Here is a 20,137-nt window from a genome sequence, read left to right on the forward strand (position 1 = left end):
CACGCCAGACTCCTCTTTTTTCCCTAAGGAGATTTTTTTTTTTTTCTTTTCAGGGGCTAGACCTGCCTCACACACAGCCCTACTCGTTCACAGAGGTACATCTGATCTGGTGAGCTGTTGCCTGGAGGTGCCCAGTGCGGCACAGCCGCGGGCGCGGGGCCAGGCGGGGCGGGAGCGGAGCCGGGGGGACACATGCGACATGGCGCCGCTGCCATCGCCCCCTCGCCCGCCTGGCTCCGCCCGGCCGGCACCCTGCGGGCCGCGGCTCTGGGCGGCGGCCGGGGCGGAGGGAGAGGAGGGGCGGTGGCGGCCGGCGGCCGGAATCGTTTCCTGGGTAAGCGCAGAGGGCTGGGAAGCGTTTCCGGAAGGCTGGCCGCATCCCGCAGCGGCTTCGGGCGCCTCCGGGGCGGGCGGTGGAGCGGAGCGGCGCGGCGGGCAGGTGCGCTCCGCGGCGGGGCGGCGGGAGGGCAGGGCGGCGCGGCGCGGCGAGTCCCGCGGCAGAGCCCCGGTGCGCGGCCGCCCGCGGTGCCGCCGCTCCGCCCGGCCCGCCGCCGGTGCGACCGGGCAGGAGGCCGGGGGAGGGTCCCGCCGCCCTTGCCTGGGGCGATCCCTGCGCATCCCGGTCTCGGGGCTGCGGGGCCGGGGCCGGGCTGCGGTCCGCTGCGTTCCCCGGCGTGCGGGAGCGCTGCCGCTGCTGCTGCAGAGCGCTGGCCGAGCCTGCGGCGAGCGTGGGGCTGTGCTCCCGCGGGCGGCGAATAGCAGCGGCGGGCGGTCTTGTTCTGCTGCTGGTGGTGCGGTAAAAAGCCTGAAAAGTGTCAAAAGTGCCTGTAGAAGTACCTTTTTTTTTTTTTTTTTTTAATTGGTAGAGTGAGCTTTGCCAGTTGAGCTCTGTGGTTAAATCGTACGCGGGGCTGCAAAACGGGAGTGTGCAAAAAATACAGTCCTCGGAACAAAACGTGGACCCCATGAATCTGTCTTGGAAGTTGTCAGGAATTTGCTTGGGTCCCAAGGCAGCAATGGAGTAACTTTTCGTTGCAGCCAGAGAGACAGATAAAATGGAAAGTGTAACGGTTTGTATTTGTACTTCATTGCTTTGCCTGCTTGTTTGCAACGTTTTACAATTCTTGGCTGGGCTCCTGCTTGCTAGGGAGGGTAAGTGTAGTTCTAAGCTTTAAACACAAAATAACTAAAGCCAAGAAAAAACCCAGCCCTGCAGTGGTGATGCTCTGTGGCTTTGTGTGTCGTGGATGCTGTTGGTGGCTGTACATGGTAAATGGTATCTGCAGTCAGTTGTGTAGGGTAACAGTATCTGCAGCGAGTTTCAGTGCTTCACGGAAGATCTGCTGTGTTGTCCCAGAAGCTGAGGTACGGCTGCTGCTGAGCTGCTGCAGCTTTGCTGTGTCCTCTGGCTTGGCCGTGTGCTCCTCCAGTTTTTTCTAGATCCTACATGTCGTCATCCTGCCATCTCGTGCTCTGGTATTTTCTGAACGCTTGAATGAGTTGTCTGTCTTGTGTTTAAAACTATTTTCTGCCTGCATAATTGCATTTAGTTAAAATAAGAGTGCAGATGTCCTAGCACTTAAAGGAAGAGACATCCTCTTATGGTGACCTTGGGACAAAATCTTGGCTGATTAATTTCCTTGCCTGGAACAGTCATGTGGAGTGTGGGTATTTTTGTTCTTCCTTTACAGCAGAGTGTTTGATGGAATACTTTTTGACTTGTATTTTTGGGGATTTTTTGTCACTTAAGGGAAATCAAGGTCTGGAGAAGACTCTTCGGGATGAAGAGTAATTTTATCCTGTGTTATGAAGAAAACAACTTTGTTGTAACAAGGAGAAAGATTCTTGGCTCTGAAGCAGCACAAGTGAATGTGCGTTTCCCAGCAAAAGAGTCATCTAAGTAGTAGATTACAACTGTGGGAATCATTTGCTAGGAGAGGGAATACGTGACTTGGAAACTTGGATTATTCTTTTTGGTTTTCAGTTCTGCAACTGAGTTGGAAGCCAGTGACAAAAACTAGTCCTTTTTGGTGTGGTACAGGGTAGACTGCTGTGCCATTGGTCAGGATGGATGATGACTTCCTTAGGAAATGCCTGAGGAGCCTATAAAGGGCTTCTGCAGAGTTTGAGCTGAAGAGATTGGTGACTTCAGGAGTTAGTTATGGGGGAATTTGAGTACTTGAGATTGCCTACTGTAAGGATTTTTTAGAAGAGGTTGTGAAAAATTGAAGTGAATCCTGGTAGTTGATACGTAATCGTGAGCAATCAACCAATCTCTGTCAGATAGCAAGCTTTGACCTAGGATGTGCAGTCATACTTGATTAAGTCACCCACCTTAAAAACAAACTAGACTGTACCTCCCTTTCTAGTGGGACACAAAGTCTTGCCTTTGTTCCCTGCTGTGAGCAAGGAGCTCCATTACTGGGTACAATAGAGCCAGGGATGTGCTGGGTGCATTGGCCGATTGCTGACCAAGCTGCTGCTTCCTTGCTGCTATGGAGAAAGAAAAGGAGATGTTGGAGTGTGTTATGCCAGAACACAGGCAGGAGGAGTGGTGGAATGGGTGTGAGCTCCTGGGGAGTGCCAGGCACAGGTTCTTTCATCTGTGCTGCAAGGGACAGGTGCAGATTGAGGCTGGAGAACAGCAATGTCAATTATTCCAGAGAAGACAAGGAAAGCCTGGCTTGTTTAGCCTAGCAAATAAGGCTGAGATGGAATATGGTTGCAGACTGCAAGTACACCAGGGATATAAACACTAGAAAGGGACAGAGGAGCTATTTAAGCTAAAGAACAATGTTGGCATGAGAACAAATGGATATAAACTGGCATGAATAAACTTAAGCTAGAATTTACACAGTTTCTTCCCTAAATGGGCTCAGGTTCTAGAACAACCTTATAATGTTATAAATGGGAGCAAGCCCCTTAACTGGCTCTTGAGGATACATTGAGGAAGTCTGTATTGTGTGCTTGGCTGTGGCAGTAGGAGATGAGGCTTGGTGACTCAGGAAAAGCTTTTCCATATGTCTGAGTTAACTGAATGTAGATTTTATGTGCTAGTGTTTCTTATTTTTGAAATCTGACATTCAAAACTGGTATAAAAATGTCTGCTTTACAATTTGTGTTGCTACACAGAAAGGGTTGCAATGTGCTTAGTGGCCACTTTCTGAAATGTTTTGCATGTTAGTTTTTTTTCCCCTCCAAAATAATGTGTTGTCTAACAGCTGCATCTAATTGTGTGTGGAAAACCTTTTTCCTTTAAGTCCAAGCTGTGCAAAAGGAGACTATATGTTTGTATGTGTGAGCTGCTTGAGCTTGTTAACCTTCCGGTTAAAAAATGAACTGCAGCAAACCTCCCCCCCCCCCTTACATTTGGAATTCATAAATGCTCTCAAAAATGAGTTATTGGGAGGCTGTACAGCAGACACAGATAGTGTGAACTGGGGCCAGTGCTCCAAGGTGTGCTGTGACTGAAAGACTGGAATTAAATGAAGTTAAAGCAAATTTGAAAACAAGTCTAGTTGAGCTAGTTGTGCATGGGATTTGTGTAATTTGTTGTCCTGCAGAATAGCTGAGTTATCTGGCATGGTGGTTGCAGTAGTTGAACTTGTATGAAGTCTGTAGTTGGTTCTAACAATATTGTGTGTGTAACATGAAATACAACCAGCTGCAGATGCTGTATAATGGGTACTGTGACTGTCAGCAGTGCCTGACTGCTTCTCATGATGACCAGTATCCCAGCACCTGTGTCTGTTTCCTTGTCTCATCATGCTTTGGCCAGAGGACTAGTCCATGCTGTCCCCAGAGATTTAAGGAGCAGAGGGTGTTTTTGGAATGCTCTGTGTGGTGTCATGCTTAAGTTTCCTTTTTTTTTTTTAACCCTTCATTCTGCTTTCTTTGTAATCTGTTGTCTTCTGCAACCTTTTTTTTTTTCCCTTTTTTTTTGTCTCCATGCAAGCAGATGTCAAAGGAAAAATAAGAACAGGATGTCCTTATTCAAAACCTCCTCTATAGATACTCTCTGAACCTCTGGCTGTTCTCAGCTTGGTGTTACCAGAGTTGGGTGCAAGCTTTTCCTTCAAAACATTTGGTGGCTTTTGGTTCCAAATGCCTGTCTGGTCTGTCTGCAGCCCCCTGGGACCTTGCTGCAGCCTCCATGGCCTTTAGCCAAGAGTGCTGTTTGTCTGTAGGTCTGCTCCTGGCTGTGAAAAGAATTCCTTCTTTCTGCTTGGCTTCCCCTGGATCTCTGCTGAGATTATTGTCTCTTTTACCATTTTCCATTCACCTGCAAGGGATGTTACAAGTGAGAGGCTGTAGAGTTCTTGCAGAAGAATTTGAGGGAAGCATTGTGGGGAGTGCTCTGGGATTGCTAACAAATGCTGGTTTATCTGTGCCTCAGCTGGGAGATACTGGTTGCTGAAGTCTGTTGATGAAGGTATAAGAGCAGACCCTGCAGAAAGGCAACTGGAAATGAGTGTAGGAGTCTGCCCTGACAAAGACAGCAAAGGCTTGGCCCCCATCACTCACAGGATAGAGAGTTAACCTTGTGTAGTGGGTTTCTTTATGCTTTAAAAAGATGAAACTCGATTTAGCTGGAGATCTAAGGTCAGCCTCAAAGTTCTGTCTCCCAATGTCAAAACAATTTTCTTAACTGAAATGTGCTGAGCTTCAGTCTCCCCTGAAAATGTGATATTTGTTTCGATAAGTATTTGGATTGTGACTTATACTGCTAAACAAACGCTGCATCTGAGTGTAACACTGATTACTGCATTTTTAAAGTAGTCTGCATAACAATTAGAATGATTAACTAGATGCAAATATGTGCCTTTATCAGTAGTCCTTGCTGCATTTGATACTGAACACTGATCTCAGATGAATGAAGTCAGATGCAGTTCAGTCTAGGAATTCATTAATGTAAACTCCTGACTTACATAGTAGTGCATTAAAAGTAATATGTGACAGAGGGAGGTTTTCTCAAAAATAAAATATGCAAAAAGTGAGTCCCAGAAGGCCAGTGTCCGTAATTCTGGTTTGTTTTACCAGCGCTATGGCTGTAAAGTACTTTAAACAAACTCCTGACAGACTTCTATTTGACAGTTTAATCTGTTGGACTTCACAATTTAAAAGCCTCCACTAAAATCTCAGTGGTGTTCTCCTGAAGCTATGCCAAAATAGAGTTACAACTCAGGGATTTATTGCTGTTTGGCTGTTCTTATTTTCTGTAGAAAACTTAAGGGGAATCTTTCTTTCCTTTGTCTTCCTTGCTCTATTACATTGCACCACCTAATATACCCTGTCAGAGAAGGTATCAGCTTTGTCTGCCTTTGGGAAAACCCTCCTAGAAGCACTAGTCATGCTTCACTATGATAGGCTTTTAAGCCATTCTGCAGTGTGTTTAGTTGGTTTTTTGGAGGTTGTTTTTTGTTTGCCTTCAGTGCAAGTGCAGTTTAATTTTCAAAGGCACTAAAAGGAACATTTCTAAAGTACTTACGCAGATTTCAAATGTAGATTATGTGTTTAAAAATACCATTTGGGTTTAATGTTGGTGCTAAAATATGTTTCCTGCAGTACTCTCATAGTCACAACTGATTTTTTTTCTATTGTCTGTTAGCTGATTGTGGAGAGAGGTTTCCCAATGTAATTACTGGGTGTGAAGGACAGATTCCAAAGAGAATGAAATTGGCAGGTGTTAAATGTTCCCTACCTTTATGAATAAATATGTTTTAACAGAAGAAACTACCATAAGCTTTATATATTTTGGTTTTGTCATCTGTTGTAGAAACACGTCTTTTCTTTGCAGTGGTCTCAGGGTAGGAAGCCTTCCAAACAGTTATTAAATGGCAGTCATTAGTGGGACTAATATTGGCACAAATTAGTTAAGACTTCATTGGAAACCTCATAAATATAATTTCTCAGATGAGTTGGAGGGAGATGCTGCAGGGTTCTTATGGGCCAGTTGCAGAATTCAGCAAATGAGGAGCGTGACATTAAGCCATCCTATGTATTTAATATAGAATTTCATTGTAAGGAAGTGGAAGCAGTAGTTTGGGTAAATATGACAACTAATTCATTGTTCTTGTGTTTACACTTGCCTTGTTAATTCTATTTGCAAAGAGGATTATTGTTAGGAAGAGGTATTTCTTAGCAAGGTGTTGAAGTGTATGAAGTAGCTATGGAGGAAGCTGTGCAGAGAACCAGCATGAAACATGAAAAGGGAACAGCAAGGAAGAGAAATAAGGATAAATGCTCTCCCATGGAGAATTTGGCACTTTACAGACCTGATTGGGATTTAAATGTGGCATAATGGAAAGACAGTCTAATTACGTTGTTTAAATGAGTTGGAGATATATATGAATAGGCCACAATCTATGAACTTAGAACAAGATTCATCTGGAAGGAAATACAGTAGAGAGCCTGGGTGTTTGGGATGCATGTGGCATTGAGAAAATGCTCCTCACTATGTGATAATCTTGGCTTGTTGGTGCCCAGCATGCCTGCTATGTGAGCAGGATCTCTATGGTTTTTTGTTGTTGTTTGTTTTTTGTTTTTTTCTTCCCTGATACCCATCTGGGTGCAAAACCTTTGGGGAATGTGAGGTCTCACCAGGCCAGGCACTGGGGTGGAGTGGCAGGTTGGGGGTGTCCTGGCAGCTCTGTCATGAGAAAGTTGTGTTTGTCTGTGGAATGGCTGACCCTGGATGTGTGCTAGGTCACTGTAGTGGTGTTGGTCAGCAGAAAGAGGCACAAGGTTCAAAGCATTGGGGCAAAGTTAAGTTTTGGTAACTCCCTTGGCTAAAATGATGTTAAATATTTCAAAGCAATGAAAGCAACCTATGCAAAAGTTGTTTCCTGCTGTTTTATCTTCCCTCTTTAAAGCTTAAGTAGCCATTTTTTCCTGAGTGTATAAAGCATTTTTTTCTCTGACGCAGGAAAATGTAGGAAATAGACAGCAGACAGTCTGTGCTGCCATGCTGGGAAAGTTTGAGGTCTGTTTTAAACATATGGGAAGATGCCCTACCCCTAGGATAGAGAGAAGCTAGTGCTGCAGTGAGTACCAGATTTCTGGGGAGGAAGAGGGATGGTGTGGACTGTTATGGCTTGGAAAGTGAAATCCAGTGCTGGTAGAGGGACCATACTGTAGCACTGGCCCTTGTCCTTCCTGCCTTCTCGCCGTGCCTCGGAGACCTGCGTGCCCTGGTGTTTACCCTCAGTAATGGTCCATATTGCTTCAGTCTTGCTGCTGATGGACAAGTCTGGTGGCCACCAAGGGCTGGGAAAGGGTGAGGTGGCACCGGCATCGCCAGGTCGCTGCTTCCCATGGCTGCAGCGGGAGCAGAACGGATCCAGGCAACCAGAGGCTCTGAAGCCTATTAAAGATGTGGATAGTTTAAACCCCCATCTTGATGATACACAGTTTCACAAGATGTCAGTGCATGGGGTGGGTATGTGCTTACGTAAAACACCAATAACCCACCCATATTTTGTGTTCTCTTGGCTGACAGTATGTTATTGTATCCTCTGTTAGTTACTGTTAAATTCTTATTGTGGTGTGAGACCGAAGAAATTGATATGTTAAAAAAGTTCTTCCCTTTAAGAAATGAAATTTTACTCTGATATTATCTTCTCCCAAAAGTATAGATGTAAAAGTGAGCTTAAAAATATAGCAGAAATAGAACACATGCTGATATGTAAAGAGAAAGAGGAAGGTTACAAAGGTAATTTCACTTGAATCTGAAAGATAGTGAGAAATTGCCTTCTTGGGAAGTGACTCATATTTTTAGAGTCCTGTGGGAGCCTGCTTGCCTTTTTCTTGTTTTTTTTTTCTTTTTTCCTCCCACCTCTGTCCCACCACAATTCAAGAAAACAGTGAAACAACACGAGAACCATCAGTAAAGAGAGTGGTTTAACATAGCTGTGTGTGAAAAGATGCATGTATTCAAACAAACAGGATTTTTTCTTTTTTTTTGAGAAGTTTTACTCTCATGCCCTTAAAAAGTTCTCAAATTTAGGAAAAATGTTTGATGATACTTGTGTATTTCAAAAAAGAAACCTTAGGGAAAAAACCAGTTTTTTAATTATTTGATGTTTGCTTCTCAGAAATGTTTGAGATCGGACCTATTGTTAGGTAACTTTGAAGGCAGGTAAGATGACTGACAAAGGATATTGAAGAAAGATAAAGTAACGTTAGCTTTAAATATGTGCTATGATTTAAGAATATGCAAGAGCTGCTAGCAAACCGTGCTTAATTATGTGTGTTTTAACCTTACTTTTATAATCTTTGCATGCTGCTATGTCAGCATTGCCATGTATAAACTTTTTCAGTGAAATATCCTGTATATTTCCTGTTACAAGTATGGATTTAAACATGGGTAAATGTGATGATTCTGTAGCTGCCAAAATACAGGAAGCTTTCTGGTAGAGGCATATGAGCATTTTGAGAGCAGTAATTCTTTTTTGAAAACCAATATAGATATGTCCTAATGTGATAAAGATGGTGCTGTTTGTCAGGGCAACAGCTTAAGTGTTCCATGGAAATCTGTCTTTGCAGCCTAAGAGCATGTCAATATTGTGATGCTCTTGCACTAAAGTGTAACTCTTAATGGTAGACTGCAGAAAATTCGGGTATTCTCCGTGAGGGTCTGTGTGGGGAAGGGGGAGCAAGAGGGGCAGTTGGGAGACTCTGAGGGATGTCAATGAGGCTTGATGTCAAGGAAGTCCTGAAGTCATGGAACCCTCAGAGCATTGTTAAAGGTTTGTTCCTCAGGCAGGAGTCATGTTTCTGTTGTTTTCCACCTTGCTTTGGGCTAAAAATCAGCTTGCATGTTGGCTCGGAAATACAGTCTCCATGCTCTGGTTTTGGCCAGCCAGTGTACAGCAACACATGCAATGATGTGATGGGGTTTTACTTGCTTGGTTTTAGGCACAAAAAAGGGGGATCCCTCAGTGCTTCCCTGGTCCAACCAATAAGTCAGGAGGTGATGCTTGTTCTCCTTTCTTTCTGGTGTGTATGCACGTCACAGGGATGGGAACAGCTGACAGGCAGGATATCGCAACGTACATCCCTAAATTTGCTGTTTCCCTGGCAGCAGAGGCTCTGGTGACCCTTGTAGCCTCAGAGATGTGGCAGCTGAGAGCTGTCACTGTCCTTGCCTTGCAGTAACCCCGCGGCTTTACTGAGCAGTGTGCCCTGGCAGTCTCTGGAGAGGCCCAGGAGTTGGCGGCTGGCTGCCTGCCATCCTGCAGCACAGTGCCTGCCTCTGCTGCTGCCAAACCAGCAGGTAGGAGTGCTAGCTGGGCGGAAAACATTTTGTGGGATTTATCCAAAATAAATATCTAATTTTGCATGGGTGAGGCTGAAATTCTTCAGCTGCGCCTCCTGCCACAGCAGAAGAGAAACCCTCCTTCCTCTCAATGCCTTTTTAAGCTTGTGTGCATGTGCAAGGTAAAGTGATTATTTTCCTAAATTTAAAGTTTCGATCCTCCTTCCTTGAGCTGTGATGGATGTCTAGATCTATACCACTTTGAAAACCTGTTTGAAGACATGTAACCCGAATTTCTCTGAACCTTCCCCAAAAGGCTCACATTGAGGCATTTAGCTGATTTTTTTTTGCTTCTGCTCTGTGCTTCTACATACTCCTTGAAGTGTAAATATAGAGCTGGGAAAAATAGCACTTGATCTGGTATCCCAGCTTGCACTAGGACTTAAATTAAGAAATATGAGCTTCTGCTATAAATCAGAAATTTGAGTTTGTAAACCCTTAATATTTGGCCTGATAAATCCTATTACTCTCAAAAAGCTGTTAAGGTTCATCTCTGTAAGTCCCAAGGTTGTTTTAAATCTGTGGGTTAAAAAACACTTGTGGAAAGATTTAAAATGAAACTGTCGGCCCACACAACAAGCTGGCTGTAAAACCAAGACTGGACAGTGTGGGGCTGATCCAAGACATGCTGATCTGACTTCAAACCTGACTAGTGTTGAGCTTTAGCTTCTGCTGCCTGTACTGCCTTTGCTGCAGAACAGGGATGGAAAATTCACAGGTTGGTGATGTTTGTTCTAGTGTCATTAGTTCTCCCAGAGTAATGGGGTGGATTTGCACAGTGTTGTCAGGCTGTCCTAGAGAACTCTTGCTTGGCACACAGCGTGAGCATGTCCAGAGTTTTCCCTGCTGCTTAGTGCAAACACTTGATAACTTCCTCGACCAGCTGGTGTTCAAGCAGGGAACTGGGCTTTCCCCATTCCAGGGCTGTTCTTTAAGATGAGATTGCAAGCAAATATCTTAAGCATGGGTAGATGCAATGTGCTGTGGCAGCATGTGAATCCTCCTTGCACAAGGTGAGCTTGAAAGGAGGTGTTGAAATCCTAGATCCGTGATGGTAGAGGATTAAACTGAATTTGAATAGATTTTGAAAACGGACAGAGGAGATGCTCAAAGGAGAGTGACACACATAGCCTGCAATTCCAAAACAGAGACTGGTGCTCCCAAAGGCTGGCTCAGGAAAGGCACCTGCCAGAGGGCACCTGCCAGGGTGGAGGCAGGAGCTAGTACATAAATAGAAGAAGAGGAATTTTAATTACACAGAGGAGTATTAAATGATGAAATCAGCTGCAAAATGCAACGGTAAAATAAGCCTAAATCACTTGTACAGAGTTAGGCACTAACCTTGATATAAAACTCCTCCGTGGAACAGTGGGGAGGCATAGTTTGTGCTAAGTACAATACAAACCCATTTAAAAATGCTTTCTAGGATTCTTTCTTTCCTTCCCTTGTCTGTTTTAAGGACAGGCCAGGGTTTATCCTGAAAGATTCTAAGTACACAAATTTGAGAATAATTGTGTTTTGTTTTGCAAAAACTGAAGTTTCCGTCTGGGAGTTTCACACACAAGCTATGTTCCTTTGCATTTTCTTGGCTAATGTAGTAATGTCTGTAGCTTTTATTATCTCTTAATTCAGAAGCACAAGCTACCTCAAATGCTTCCACAGCACAACAGGGAGTTTTAATAGGTCATGAGAGACCCTGTGCAAAGCTTGTCAAGCTGGTTTGTAAATGGATGATTAAAAACCAGTGTTTTCCAAAGGCTTGTAAGTTGAATATGACAGCTCATTGATTAGCCATGTTTCTGCTCCGCTCAGAAGCTGTGGGTGAAAGAACCTTTTCTATGAAACAGAGCAGTGCATACATGAATCCTTGACTCTTGTGGATGTTGATGTTTTTGACCTCAGATGGCATCTGCACACCATATGGGAAATGGTAGTAAAATTCTTAGTACTCTTGAAATAGATGTTGTCGTGGTTTTTAGCCAGAACTAGAAAGCAACACAATATCTTAAACTTGACGGAATGTTTCAACTTGAAGCAAAGACTTTGAATTGCAGAGAGCCTCAAAATTTTCCAAGGTGAAGTAATGCAGCTGAAGTTGATTGGTTTTGCTGAGTGTCTGCTGAAGATTGACAGAGGCAAAGCACTGTAGAGAAATGACAGTGTAGGTTTGATACCCTCTGATGGGGAGCAAGTATTATTTAAAAAAAGGCAGCTCTACTGGGACGTCTAACTCCAGTGCTTTACTAACTCGAAGTCTAACTCCAGGGCTTTAGTCCTGTGAGATGGTAATTGGCTACTGGCCCATACTATGAGGGCAGAAGAAAGTATTAAAAAAAAAAAAAAAAAGAAAAGGTGTTTTCTAAAAGGAGGATTAATTACCATCTTAATTTTCTGAGTAGGGCCATTGGTAATATAAAAGACACTAGTAAATTCTTTTTTTTTTTTTTTTTTGGGAGGGGGGGATAAAAACAGGAGCTAGGACTGATGATAGTACACCAGACACTTTGAGGTTGCTTTTATCACAGATGATCTGTTGTCCTGAATATTCACAGGTAATCATTATAATTTAGGTCCTTCTGCTTTGTCTAGAGGAAACAAATCTTATTTTAGTCTCCATCCTGGTTTTGTGTAAATCATTAATTCCTCTTCTCTTTCATTAAGCTGCAGCCAACCATCAGATGCAGGATCATATTATTATTATTAAGGAACTCTGATGTTTTAACTACGTGTGTGCCACTTTTGAGTGCCATTAAAAGGGAGGTTACACACTGCCTGTGCATCCAGGCAGGTGTAGTGAGAATACTTGGGATTTTTTCTGGGAATTTTTGAGTGAGTCTTGCTAAAACTGACATGTGTATGTAATCCTTCAGCATACAGAGAATAAATTGCTGCTCCAATTAAACTTGAAATATGTAAGCAACAGAGCTTTGCTCCTGTGAATTAATTCTCACACTCTCAGATATAAAAATTGGTTGAAATTTGTTGGCTTAATTTCATGTCAGTGACCCCTTTGTACAAACATATACTTGTTATCTCAGTACAGCAGTGTGGGATTTCTGAGGAAGAGCACTGCAAGCTGCCAGCTGAGCTGGAAGGTCTCACATGTCCCTTCCCCAGCATGGAGCAACTTAACACCTCCTCTCAACGCCTGTGACACAATTGTGCTTGTCTGCAATTAGTTGCTTGACTAATTCCCAGTGTTGGTGGGTACTGGTGGTTACAGAGATAGCAAGGGCATTGCTCTATATTAGGTATTATATAAAGAACAGAAATTAATAGGCATATTTTGTTGTGGAAAATGTGATTTCCTTGAGGTAACTTTTCATGTTGAGAGGGAAAACACAAACTTTGACTTTCTTCTTCTCGGCAGTTTGCTGCTTCTTGGAGTAAGCGAAACAGAAGCTGTAGGAAAAGCTGTGATTTTCTTGGGTGACTAAACATATTTTTATTTTTCATATAGAATCATAGAATGGTTTGAGTTGGAAGAGACCTTAAAGCTCATCTTGTTGCAACACCCCTGCCATGGGCAGGAACACCTTCCACTAGACCAGGTTGCTCAAAGCCCCATCCAGCCTGGCCTTGAACATTTCCAGGGATGGAGCATTGACAGCTTCTCTGGGCAACTTGTGACAGTTCCTCACCACCCTCACAGTAGAGAATTTCTTCCTAATACCTATTCTAAACCTACTCTCTTTTGGTTTGAAGCCATTTCCCCTTTTCCTGTCACTATATCCTCTTGTAAAAAGTCTCTCTCCTTATATCTTGTATACTCTGTGAAGAAGAATGCCATGGGGGTTTGGGTGGTTTTGTTTTAAAACCTCTACTCTGAGCAATGTAGTATTGTGTTTGCGTACTTGGCATATTTCTTGATTTGGTTCTAATAGAATTTGAACACATATTTTCTGAAATGGTTACAGCCCTGGTGTGTTTGAAGCACAGTGTGTGTTTACAGAAGAAATAGTCAGTCTGTTCAGTTTTAAAACAGACATTAAAGGAAAGGATAGTTAAAGCCATGTATGGAAAATGGGACAAAATGCAGCATAAGTTAATGTGTTGGTAGACTATATCAGAGTAAATGACCCTTTATTTTCTTTTTCCTACCTTAAAAAGTGAATTAGGATAAATATTTTTATTTCATCTGGTCTTTAATAAAACATTTGTTATGGCAGTCATTAGAGTTACAAAGCAGTTAAGGGTTGTACTAAAGGGCAAACAATAGCAGAGCAAAGGAGATGTCTGGGTTGGGGAAGGCTAGGGGTAGGATATTGCCACAGAAATTTGCCAGCCAGAAGTTATGAATGCTTGAAATGTGCATTAATCTTGCTGGTATTAAATGACATGTTGCAAATATGTAGAGGTATCTGGCCATTATGCAGAAGAGGTAGAGGCATTGTATAAGTAAGTATACTGTAGAGGTCTTGTCTAGGAATAAATTAATGATTTGGGTAATAAGAAGTGAGAAAAATAATTTGAAATCCAACTTGGCTCCTTGTTCTGAGCACAAGCATTGACTTTACTCCACATAGGACCCAGCATTTTAGGGGGACATGCTTTGGGATTTCTTGTCCCTTGCTTTATCTGTTCTTTTGCTGCCTCCTTTCCAGCTCTGCCTCAGTTTGCCTATTTTTGATCACTCTTTTTCTTTCTGAAGTTGTACAGTACTCCTCTTTGTGCTCATAGCTCTGGAAAAGCTAATTGAAACAAGATTTTGCTAATTGTCTTTGGAAGTGGCACAAAGCATGACTGGACTGGCTTACTCAGGCTGGGAAAAAGGAAAAGTGCTCTATAGTTCCTGGGCTTTAAACTGCTTGTGGCTATATGGTTTCCCAAACTGTGGTCGCAGTTTCCTATTTGGCTGCTCAGAGGTGATTTCCAAAAGCTTCAGCAGGGTTTTGGTTTTGCTTGCTGCAAAAGCTTTGGCAAGGACTTCACTGCATACATAATTGTAGTAACAGTGTATTAAATACAGAAGGTTGCATAATGTATTTCTATTTATTAAATACTATCATTATCTGAATTTATAAAGCTAATATTCATGTTGTGTGTGACCTGAAACTCCCCAGGTTTGGGGCTTAGTTTGTATATTAGAGGTACCTGTCTTAAAAATAACAAAGGACATCTCTCCCTGATTTTTTAAATGTCACTGTAGCCCTACTGTGGGTAAGTGATTGTGTCTTTGAACATAATGCTGGAGAAGGATGAGCAGTCCTAGGAGCAGTGCTAGGAGCTGCCTACTGTCAGCTTTCCCTGGTTAATAGTAATGAAAGTTAGTGGCTGCCATGTGTATCCCATGAAGATAGGGAGTGATGGTCTAAGTAGTGCCTCTTCTTGTTTATTTCAGACCTGCATGGCAAATCAAGGCAGCTCTGTAAGGTCGACAGAGAAGATGTTAGAGAAAGATTAAGGGTTGGCCTCCCTAAATACTGTATTTAAAATCTTTATGGCAGCAATTCAAGATTTTATGTAGAGAGTCAGTAATGAACCTTTTATTTGGGTGGTAAGATCTATCCTGTGTTGAACTCAGAGAACACTCTAGAAAATAAGTTTTTCCTCTCTAAAGGAATGCATTTGCCACCCTTGTTACTGATGGGTGGTATGTTAACTCTAAGTAACCCATTGGAATTGGCATGAGTAAGATAAGGTGGACTATGAGGAGAAGTGCTAACTTTGGGTCACTCATGGTCAGGAATTAAATATGGCCTTGTGCATTCTTAATTCTGTAAAATATGTGTTTTCCAAAATTCTTAAAAAAGCTTTGGATCTGAATAGCTTGGGATGCTGCTATTAAGTTACAAGAGAGGTATTGACATTCTGGGAAAACATTTTTACATGCCAGGAAAGTACTTTTCCATTTCGCTTAGCAATATATGGTTCCTTTGGCTTTGCTTTTGCATTTTAGGCAGTACTTTAACATCTTCAGTCCTTTGACTTTGGCATACTGTTGCTAGTGAAATAGATGTGCTGAAGTACTTTCCTCTGATACAAGTAGGGCCTGAATCATGTTTGAAAGACATGCCACTTTGTTCATGTGAAATTATGCCTTCCCCCTCTCCAGGCTGGACATTGTGTCTTGACATTGGGTCATTTGCACACTGAAGTGCACGGAGACAGCTTCACTCTTACTTGAAGGATCTGGCTCTGAATGCTTTGGCTTTAGGCTGACAGTGTCTAAGCACCAGCCAAGTTCAAGCATGTTTTTGATATTCTTTCCTGGCAGACAGTGAGACCTTTGTAGTTTCAAGATTGTTTTTCAGAGATATGCTTTTAGTCCTAGTAGTTCAGCTGGTACTTTTTAAAAATTGATATATATCCAAAACCCAAGAGAAACTACTTATCTGATGAGGGGGAACCGCAGTTTGAATCAGATTGGTGAAATTCTGAGATCAAGATATTTTTTAATTGAAAACATTCTCTTAATTCTTTCTATAAAGCATAATTTTTGCTACAGAGCAGCTGCAAAACACAAGGTAAAATTGCCCTGAGCTAAAGATTCATTGACTTTGCTTTTTTTCTTTCCTTCCCTTCTAAAACAATCTGCAGTATATTGTGAAGTAGGGGTAGATGCATTTGGACTCAAAAGTGTTTAGCAGTGCTTAACTCACTGCGGTGGGTTTGATACAGAGCAGCTTTCAAAAAATGCATGGCTTTGCGTTGAAGGCTTTGCAACAGACAATTGCTGATGGGTTTTGTACATGATGCAACGGGAGCAGAGTCAGGGAAGCTGTGGCACAAAGCAGAGGAGCTGTAAGCACATGTGCTGTTTGATATTTCTGTCTGCTGTGGTGGGTTGGATCATAAACATCTCTCCCCGACTCCTTTTTTGTGTTTTGCTCCCTGCCAAGGCAGATGTAAACTTGCAGTGTTATTTGAGGTTTCTCTGTACAGACTTACCTTTTAACTGCAATTAGGGCAGAACACCTCCCTCCCTGATGGGTAACCTGTAGTAGCATTGCTCGTGTCCCTGTGTGACCAGAAATAAAGATTAATGAACATTTTCCTGTTGTAAAACTCTCCCCCAAGTTGAAATGGATAGGAAAGTTCAGTGTGGCTGATTAGCTCTAATTTCCTCTGCCCTGCCCCAAGCAAATTATTAAAGGCTGCTGTTAATTCACTTCATTCTCTGTTAAGCCTCACTGATCATATTAAACTGCCTAACTCAAGTAGTGTTTTTAGTGTTGTTAGAGGAAAGCATTCTATTTAGAAAAACACCTCATTGTGGAGCAATTTTAAAATTAAATTGAAACGTAGTATTTAATGACCAATAAGATGATTTGTGTTGCAAGACATCAGAACAAAGGAGTTATGAATGTTTCATATCTGTGCCATGAAGGTGCCTGCCTTCAGTTCCTTCATAACCACTTTGTGCTTAATCACAAAAGGATCTGTCTACATTGGCAGTGCTGGGGAATTTAACACATGCTCTAATGTCTAGTTTATGTAAGGATTCCTGCATATATAAAATATTTGGTAACTGTGCTAACGTGTTTTGGGGGAAAAAGTAGAGGGAGGTGGCTTGAGTAATGTTCAATTGGTAATAAAATAGTTACACATCTATCTGTTCTTACTGAGTCATAGATTTGAGATATAGGTACCCTTAAGGCATTGCTTTCCATAGCCCCTGGGGTAATTTTTCCACCTGGATTGTTAGCACTGGTGTTGGAAGGGCCAGCTGCAAGCTAGTGTTTGGCCACGTAAATGATAACTAGCATGGTAGATACATCTATAGGGATTGTGTGACATCCAGGAATTGGCAGGAGGGAAATTCCTCTGGCTGGTTGTTGGTTTACTTGCAGGTCGACTCTTCTTTTATAAGGGATGGTTAAGTGAAGAAAAGACTTTGAGTGAGTGCCAGGCTGTTTCTCCTTGAAAGAGTAGTCAACAGATTGTTTAAGAACTTATAAACAACAGGAATTAGCAGCCTGGCAGCCTAAGCTGTCACAGGCCTTGAATAGCATGTGCTCAGGAGCATTTTTCTTTTGCCTTGTCAGGACAGCTACATTTTACAATGGTCATTATGCTCCTGGCAGGGTTTGCAAACGCATCCAGTTGCGTTTGGCTTGACTCCCGCTGCTGCAGTGTTTTGTTTTTCCAGAGCGCCTTTAGCTGCAGTTCAACACCTTTTATCAACCTGGCTTTACCACAGCATGGAAACAAGAAAGGCTTGCATAGAAAGTCACTGTCCAGACCCTGACTGATGTTACTTACGTGTTTCATCATCCCCTTCTCCCAGCATGGATCTTTTTGGCCACTGAGGCAGGGAAAGCCTGCCAGCTCAATGGCAACATGAGGGGCAGCGCTGTAATGGAGTTGTTTTCCCTGGTGCTGAGTGGCAGTTTAAAGTTGGAATGGGGAGACTTTCTTAAAAATTTAAGTTTTTGTGTGTTCTTGAGTAAAAAGAGGACTTATTTTCTGAAGTTATCTGATGCCCTGAAATATGTGCAGTTAGAAGTTTGGCCAAAGCTGTGATACATTAGTACGTTTCAATGAAAACCACAAAGTGTTCATGTCTAAGGATACCTTTCATGAACTTCCTGTTCAGCTCTTTAAAACCATTCATATTGAGGTATTCCGTTCCAACTCCTTTCTTATTGTAAAATATTTTTTTTAAATTTGGGGGGTTTTTTGTGCCTTGAAAACTGCATTTTTAATTTTAAATTAACTTAAGAATTCATTTAAGACAGGTTGAAACAAAAGGCTAAAGATTTCATTTTGGTTTTACTTTTTTCTATTCCATTTCTTTCCAGACTCTCTGTGCTTCTGAAGATTTAAGGCAGAGAGGCAGAGAAGCTGGGGGAGGTTATAAAGGGAAGGTTTGTGGGTTAGATGTAAGTACAGCCATCCCATCTGCAAGGGTACAGGAAAGGTGCTGCTGTTAGCCCTTCGAAAAATTTGTTGTTGAATCCAAAAGAAATCTGATTTGAAAAACTTCGAAGACCCATTCAGACTAAATGTGTGTGTGATTTTAAGTTCATGTTCTTTTTCAAGAGCTTCAAGCCCACATCACTGAGCACAAGACAAAAGAATATGTGGAGAAGTTAAAGAATGAATAACATGCATCTCACTGCAGCCAGCTGCACTGTAACTTGGTGCCATCTCTTACTATTGCAACAGTGTGAGGCACGCTTGGTTGTAAAAGCTGGTTGTGGAGGAGGGCTACATCCTGCTTGGTGTTTCTAGCTGAGGACATGTGTGTTGAATGGTTAAAAGAATAATTTGGGAAAGATATTGCATATGTGACTTGTGTTGTGAAGTGTTCGGGTAGTTGCAGTTTATGTGTCTCTGATGTGAGGATGGTAACAGTCTTCTTAACTCAAGTAGAAGTTGTACTTCATAGCTTCTTATTTACAGTTAAGATAAAAGATATACACTGTGGTTAATGAAGGAATAGTGATGATAGGATAAAAGTACTCTCAGACACTGTTTTAACAGCTGTGGTTTCTATGATAAGGACATAAATCCCTTCACATAAAACAAACTGCAGTTTAGGAATTAAGCCTCTTTTGAATGTAAATTTATATTTAAATTCCAAGAGGAAGTTTTTTTTGTCTCCCTGATTCTCAGTGAAATCCTTTGAGGGAGAAGTGAGGGAGTGCTTAGAAAGCCATTTCTGATATTAAATGGCTTTTGAAAAGGTAGGCTCATCAAACCCTGAATTTGGGTTTTGGGAGCTGGTGTTCACACTAACTGCAAAAACTGGTGTGAAGAACTTTATTGAAGATCAGCTGATTCTAGAGTGCCAGAGGTCAGCTGACCTGGGGTACCCTTTGTGCCTTGGCATCTCTCCCTGTCCCCCTTGCCCTGCTGGAGGAGGGGCTGGTGGGATGCTGCCTCCCTAGCTGGGGGCTGACTGCTCCCTACAGCCACTGGCACTGCTGCAGCCCCTCTGTGGAGATCCCTGGCCAGGGTACTCTGAAGCTGAACAAATTCCAGTGCTGGCCAAGCTTGTAACCAATTAGGCACAAGGTGAAAAGAACAAGGAAGAAAACCAAAAAGTGATAGCTAAGTGTGAAACATCACCAGGGCTTCATTAAGGCACATATGATTGACAGCTACTCAGCATCTTCATCTGTGTGTGTGCAAGGTGGACCAAGGCTTCCATCACAAGTGCTGCAAAAGCTAACTTGGTTGTATCCCTACATCTAAACATTCTTTTCTCATTTGAGGGTGTCCTCTGCTTCTAAAATAGTTGTTATTGTACCTCTGCTCTATCTGGTGCAGATGTTTGCCTTCCCTTTGCCCCCAGGAGCCTCTGGTCTAAATATTTAGTCTAAATCTGATTTATTCAGGTCCTTTGACTTTGTACTTACATGGTATGAACAATTTTATACAATGTTCTGAGAAGTTGTGAACTTCTGTCACAGTTTGTACTCAGCACACTTTTTTTTTGAAGAAGAAGAAAAGTGCAAGGAGCCTGAATTAGAGTTCAGAAACTCTTCTTCTGCTGTGCTCAGTGTGAGAGGGGAAATCAAAATCTGGAGGGAAAAGCTGTTGTTATGGCAGCAGAAGTAATTTTTAATTGAGGCTGGCTATTCAGATGTCGCTTTCATGTTTCCTATTTCAGTCTTGAAAGAAGTCTGTGTATTATATGATGAAATAAATGACTTTTTAATAAGCATATAACTAGTATCTCCCAAAACTATGTAATTTAGGCACTTATGTGAATAATAGCACATGATATATAATAGTATGTTGCCTTCAATTTTCCAAACTCTATTAGAAAGGGCAATGATGCACAAATGTATAACTTCATTAGGTCTTTATATTTAGTACTTTACAGCCCACTTTATGCAGATATCTTTATTTGTATTATAGTGCAGTTGA

The 20,137-nt window shown here is 42.2% G+C and overlaps 1 protein-coding gene across 10 annotated transcripts in view; it reads left to right on the plus strand.

The window, feature by feature from the left end:
* Nucleotides 1-303: 303 nt before the first annotated feature.
* Nucleotides 304-20,137, plus strand: part of APBB2 (amyloid beta precursor protein binding family B member 2) — a 171,170-nt gene continuing 151,336 nt past the window's right edge. For 9 of the 10 annotated variants that reach the window (XM_085059094.1, XM_085059097.1, XM_085059095.1 and 6 more), the window contains exon 1: nucleotides 304-439. The gene's annotated coding sequence lies outside the window, so the exon portion shown is untranslated. The remainder of the gene's footprint in view (nucleotides 440-20,137) is intronic. The other variant, XM_085059090.1, reaches the window with a different exon arrangement.

The sequence above is a fragment of the Lichenostomus cassidix genome, chromosome 4, assembly GCF_008360975.1.
Source record: "Lichenostomus cassidix isolate B80296 chromosome 4, HeHo_3.0, whole genome shotgun sequence".
NCBI lineage: Eukaryota > Metazoa > Chordata > Aves > Passeriformes > Meliphagidae > Lichenostomus > Lichenostomus cassidix.